The sequence below is a fragment of the Echinops telfairi genome, unplaced genomic scaffold (assembly GCF_000313985.2).
Source record: "Echinops telfairi isolate 266 unplaced genomic scaffold, ASM31398v2 ScPeMD7_31;HRSCAF=116, whole genome shotgun sequence".
In the NCBI taxonomy this organism is placed as follows: domain Eukaryota; kingdom Metazoa; phylum Chordata; class Mammalia; order Afrosoricida; family Tenrecidae; genus Echinops; species Echinops telfairi.
The window spans coordinates 37,513,348-37,519,262 of record NW_022103928.1 but is presented as its reverse complement, the minus strand read 5'-3'; the positions used below and the strand labels follow the sequence as shown (position 1 = coordinate 37,519,262).

The window sequence follows — 5,915 nt, the reverse complement described above, 5'->3', positions numbered from 1 at the left end:
ATCCCTCAAACTAAGTCATTTTCTCACGTGTCTGCACAGATCTCATTGGCTCTATCTCTCTAGACTGGCGTCGCAGCTACACTAGAGTCCAGAACAGTGTCTAAAGCATCTAGATGAGGAGACACCTTCCTGGGAATTCAATGCAAGGGAAATTACCAAGGGCTGGCTTTCAAAAGATTTACCAAAAGAGGGGCACTTAAACTGGACCTGAACCGAAGAGTAAAATATGGGAATGCCAAAGATCATGGTGCTAGAGAAAATCCCACCCATCCCCTAGGGCTGTATCAAAGGAAGGATTGGGTTCCTACTCTTCACCATTGGGTCTAGCACAGTTCTTGGAGAATGGTGAACACACTGTAAAAACTCGTACAATAGAAGACTGAAGCTGATAAGTGGATCCAATAAGATATTCACACACACAGCATTTCACAAAATTCAGTCTTTCCTTGCCTTCTTTTTGTTTCCACCATATCCACACTAACCCAAATATTATTTGTACTATATTCTTTTCAAATCAAAATTTTAAAGTAAATTTCTTGGAAAAGTGCTTTATCATTACTGAAAATGAAAACCAGAATCATTGCTATGAAGGGAAGGCAATTCTAAATATGAATATTATAAAATCAAAAAAGGTTATGTAAAATTTTAAAAACAAAATGAACAAGAAAATCTTCTGAGAAAATAAGTTCTCCTATGAAAAGAAGGGCGTATCTGTGCTCCAGCAGTGATAAAGGGGTAGGAAATTTAATGTTGGTGAACTTGAGGTGTCACCACATATCTAGTAGTTTTGGTACTGTGGTGACTGTGAAGCTGGCAGTTAAGCCACTGGCATGTCAAATACCAGCAAAGTCACCCGGAGTGGACAGATTTCAGTGGGGCTTCCAGACTAAAACAGACTAGGAATGGCCTGGTGACCTCTAATGAAAACCCTATGGGTCACAAGGAAATATTGTTCTGGAAGTGAGCCTCCTAGGCTGGGAGTCACAGAAAATACACAGTGGCTTCAACATAGTAACAGTTGGGAAGATGATGCAGAACTGGGCAATGTTTGTCCTCTTGTACGAGGGACTGCCTGAAGTCAGAGCTGACTTGACAAGGTAACAACAATATAAATAACTTGAGATTAAGCCCTATGCCAAGAGGATGGGATAGAGGATACGGAAAGTATAGCATGTATAAGCAATGGGTCCCTGAGAACCTCCGAGCTTCTGGTCAGTTTTGGTGGAAGTTTCGATTGAAATCCTATCCATGTGGTTGGCATACAGTATATCACCACTGCTCTATCTCATTCTAAACTGTAATACCTATGAAATGAGTTTGCACTGTAAGATGTTTAATAAAGTGTTGAAATATAGTATAAAAATTAAACAAGAAGCGAATCCAATTTTCATCTACAGAAAACAGTTTAGACCACATGGCTCTGTGGGTAAGAAGGGGCAATTGACAATTAAATCCAGGAAGAGGGGCATGATGCGCTAACTGATGTCTAAGAGCGAGACTTCTCCTCGCTAGCTGAAAAGTAGAAACATCTGGGAAGCTTCAACCACTACCATTGCCTGAGTCTCAGCCAAGAGGCCCTGAAGTCTTTGGTCCTGGAAGGTGATGGGCCTTGATAGGCTGACGAGTTCTATAGGACATTTTAATGTTCCACCAGCCTGTCCAACTGCCCTGAAGGAACAGATTTGATTCTTGAAGGACGTGAATGAACTTTGGATTGAAGGCATGCACGTCTAGAGGCTGTAAGAGCTGGGAAGCTGTGGTCAGACTCCACCTTCGACGAGGAATGGACTACTTGAGAGGTGGCGGTCACAGAGCTGGGAGCAAGGCAAGAGTCGGTGCTAACAATGATGGGGGAGCCACCAGGACCCCTTCGCCATAGGGCAAAACCGTTCTTGTGGGAATCCCAAGAGATATCTCTCGATACCCCAAAGTCTATGTTTAATTACTACTGACACTTCAACTTAACAGATGAACACTTGACTACAAAGATTCTTTGACGGCTTCCCTTTAGAAATCATCGGAACATATCCTCAGCACCATCTGCACGGGGACACTTGAAAAGGAATATAATAATATCAGGAGCTGGCCCGGGCAGCGATGGAGAATGCTCGCTAAAGGACAATGATGAGAGCCGTTTTCCACATGGCGGTTTCGCTATCTTGTTGGAGGGTTTTCCATTACTGGCTGGGCAGAGCGGGAGGCAGCTGCCGGCCCAGGTCACGGCTTCCTCATAATCATGCATTCAGAGTCCTCGGGAAGATCATTGCTGGGTGGTTTGCTCCTATTTTGGACATGTATTGCAACTTTCCATTTTCTGATAGCTAGCTCAAACTCATTTTCCCACAATATATTATGGGCTGCTTGCAAGATTTTCTATCAAAACATAAATAGATTCAGATTTCTCTGAAGAGCAGTTATCCCATATCAGTGTGTACCAGTCCGTGTTAACATTAAGTCCCAGGACAAAATAGGAAAATAGATTTTTTTCCCTAGGTGGGATGAATTTATGGAATTAAAGAAAATTAGTATCTCAGCAGCGCTCAGCATCAGAAAGCAAAACAAGCCACACAGGCATATTCCTGTATTTGGTCACAATGATAACATACTCACTGAGACCGTCATAAAGATACTTTTTTCATTCAGAAAAGTGCTTTCCATGATGCATCCACCCAGGACCAGGGAGCCACAGAGAAGAAAACCCAGCAGGAAACTTACAAAGGCTCCCTGAAAATGCTCTTGAAAGATGCCACTTTAATCATCTGCCACGCCCAAAGAATTAGAAGTTACCTAGCTAAGTAGGAACCTCTTCCCCTTTCTTTCTCCTGCCCTATTGCTTTAATGTGGAGGAGAGATGGGAATGGGGGAGGAGGGAGGTGGGGTGGAGGCCGGGTCCCACAAGGCAGTTGGTGAGGAGGGCACAGGAGGGGCAGCAGGTGAAACATGAGAGCAAGTTTGGAAGAGTGTTTATTACACAAGTTGGAATTCCTACTTTCCAACCGGGCCTCATTTTTCCCAGGAAGGATTAGAAGACTTGAAAACAGCTAGGAATGAGCAGGAAGTCTAGAGACTCATCTGTTTGACTGGCCAATGGAAGACTCGTCTGGGTGAAATTAAACCCATGTCTGGGTGGAGACCCATTGTCATGCTTGTACCATCGTCATTGTTCTTGTAGTTATCCTAAGAAGTAGTGAGCATTATTTTATTGCCCGATTTCGAAATGCCCAGCTGTAATTTATACCATAAATTGTCACTTGAATAATGTATTGAGAGGCTCCCTAGATTATCGAATACTATACTGGGTGTTTCTTGCAATCCAATATAAGAAACCTCATATATCACGATGTTTCCATCCTCTTTAAATATTTTCAGCGCAGCAATACTTTGTGCTACTAATAATGTTCTGATGCTACAGGGAAAAGATATAATTACACAGCTTAAGGATGGGCGACAACTACGCTGAGCTATTTAAACTAGCTTTCTGGGCTAGCAACGGCCATCTGCCATCTTTCCATTCACTAAGAACCACATCACATCTTAAGGATGACTTGTACTTGTTCCCTAGGACTTTCATAACAAAACAGCACAAACTGGTGCTTTAAAACAGTAGAAATATATTCTCTCAAATTCTGGCGGCCAGCAATCTGAAACCACAGAGTCGACAGAGCAACACTCCCTCTGAGGGCTTTAGGAAGATCCTTCTTTGCCCCTAGCTGCTGGTATTGCTGGCTGTTCTCCGCCTTCCTTGCTACATTGTTCTAATCTCTGCTTCTATCTTGATATGACCTCTGGGTCTCTATGTCTAAATCTTCCTCTTCTGAGAAAGACACCAGCCATGGCCATTGGATGTAAGGCCCACCCTAATCCAATCTGACGTCATCTTGACTCATCCTAACTTGATTATATCTGCAAAGACCGCATTTCCACAGAAGGAGGTGTTCACCAATGTTCTTTGTAGCACTAGTCACAGTAGACAAAAAGTGGGAGCAACATCCAACAAGAGAAGCATAGTCTATCCATACAATGGAATACATAGTACATCTATACAATTGTGGCATGAAAGGAATGAACTGCAGCTATGACAGGGAGGGACCTTGAAAACATCATGCTGAGTGAATTGAGTAAAACACTCGAGAAAGTAATGGGATAGCTCCATTGATATGAACAATCTGTTTTGTGAGGAGGTGTCAGCTATGAGTCAGCTAGGACTACCCCATGTACAACAGAACCACAGACTGTCCAGTACTGCAACATACTCACTATTGTTGCTATGTTTGAGCTCCTAATTGCAGCAACTGTGCCAGTTAACTCCACTGAGGGTCTTCCTCTTTTCTGCTGACCCTATTCTTCAGTAAGAATGATGCAATTTTTCAGGGACTGGTCTCTCCTGATAATAGGTCCAAAGCACCGTAATATAAAGTTATGCCATCCTTGCTTTAAGGAGCATTTAGTTGTATTTCCTCCCAGACAGATGTGTTTCTTCTTCTGAAAGTTCCTGGTACTTTCATATCCCTCACCACTACCATCCTTCAAATGCACCCATTCTTCTGCAGTCTTCCTTTGTCACCGTTCAGCTTTCACCTCCTTATGAGATGAATGGAAATACCATGGCCTCTGGTCTTTAACACCTTAAAGAGACCTTGTGTGACAGATTGGCCCAGTGTCTCATCTGATCTCTTGACTGCTGTTTTCATGAGTCCTGACAGTGGAGCCAGGTAAAATGAAAAGCTTGACCACTTCAATCCTTTTCTCCATTATCATGATGTTACCTATTGGTCCCATTGTAACCATTTTTGTTTTCTTTACATTAAGTTGTAATCCATACTGATGGCTGCATCTTTGATCTTCACCAACAAATGCTTCAGTTCCCCTCACTCTCAGCAAGCAAAATTGTGTCATCTGTGTATTACAGGTTATTAATAAACGTTTCTCCAAGCCTGAAGCCTCGCTCTTCTTCATACAGTCCACCTTCTCGGATTATCTGCTCAGCATACAGATTGAACAATTGTGGTGAAAGAATAAAACCCTGATGCACACCTTTCCTGATTTAAAAATGTGCGTATCCATTGTTCAGGTAGAGCAGTGGTTCTCAACCTGTGGGTTGCGACCTCTTTGGGGGTCGAATGACGCTTTCACAGGTGTCACCCAATTTATAACAATAGCAAAACTGCAGTTATAAAGTAGCAACGAAAACAATTGTATGGTTTGGGGTCACCACCACATGAGGAACTGGATTAAAGGCTCATAGCATTAGGAAGGTTGAGACCCACTGTTAGAGGAACTGCCTTTTAATGGTGCAGCTTCCACATGAACATAATTAAATGCTCTGGATTCTAGGTTTTCAAAATGTTACATAGTTGAATCTCTATGATTAGTCAGTAAAACTACTAGAAAACACCTTTCTGGGGTCCTCTGCTTTCCACCAAGAGCTATCTGAAGTCCATGATGATATCCTTTGTTCCACTTCCTCTTCTGAATCTGGCTTAAATGTGTCATAGTTTCCTGTCAATGTACTGCTGCGATTGTTTTTTAATTAAGTTCAGCAAAATTTTACTTGCATGTGATGTTGATACTGCTCGATAAGTTCTGCATTCAGTTGGGTCACCTTTCTATGAAATGGGCACGGATATAGATATCTTCCCATCAGTTGGCTGTCTTCCCTGTTTCTTGGCATAGAGGAGTGCTTCCAGTGCTTCCTCAGCTTGCTGAGACATTTCAATTGATATTCCATCAATTCCTAGAGCCTTCCTTTTTGCTAATGTCTTTTGTGTAGCTTGGACGTCTTCCTTCATACTATCATTAAGAAAATACATAGACACAAAGGAACAGGGCCTGTGGGGCTCCACTTATTTAACATATGTAGAATAAACAACTGCATAGAGATGAAAAATTATTAATACTATAAGTGGTGGCTGTGA

At 42.3% G+C, this 5,915-nt stretch overlaps 1 protein-coding gene across 1 annotated transcript in view; it reads right to left on the bottom strand.

Moving 5' to 3' along the window:
- PTPRN2 (protein tyrosine phosphatase receptor type N2) overlaps positions 1 to 5,915 on the bottom strand; it is a 1,475,949-nt gene that overhangs the window by 602,897 nt on the left and 867,137 nt on the right. The window lies entirely within an intron of this gene.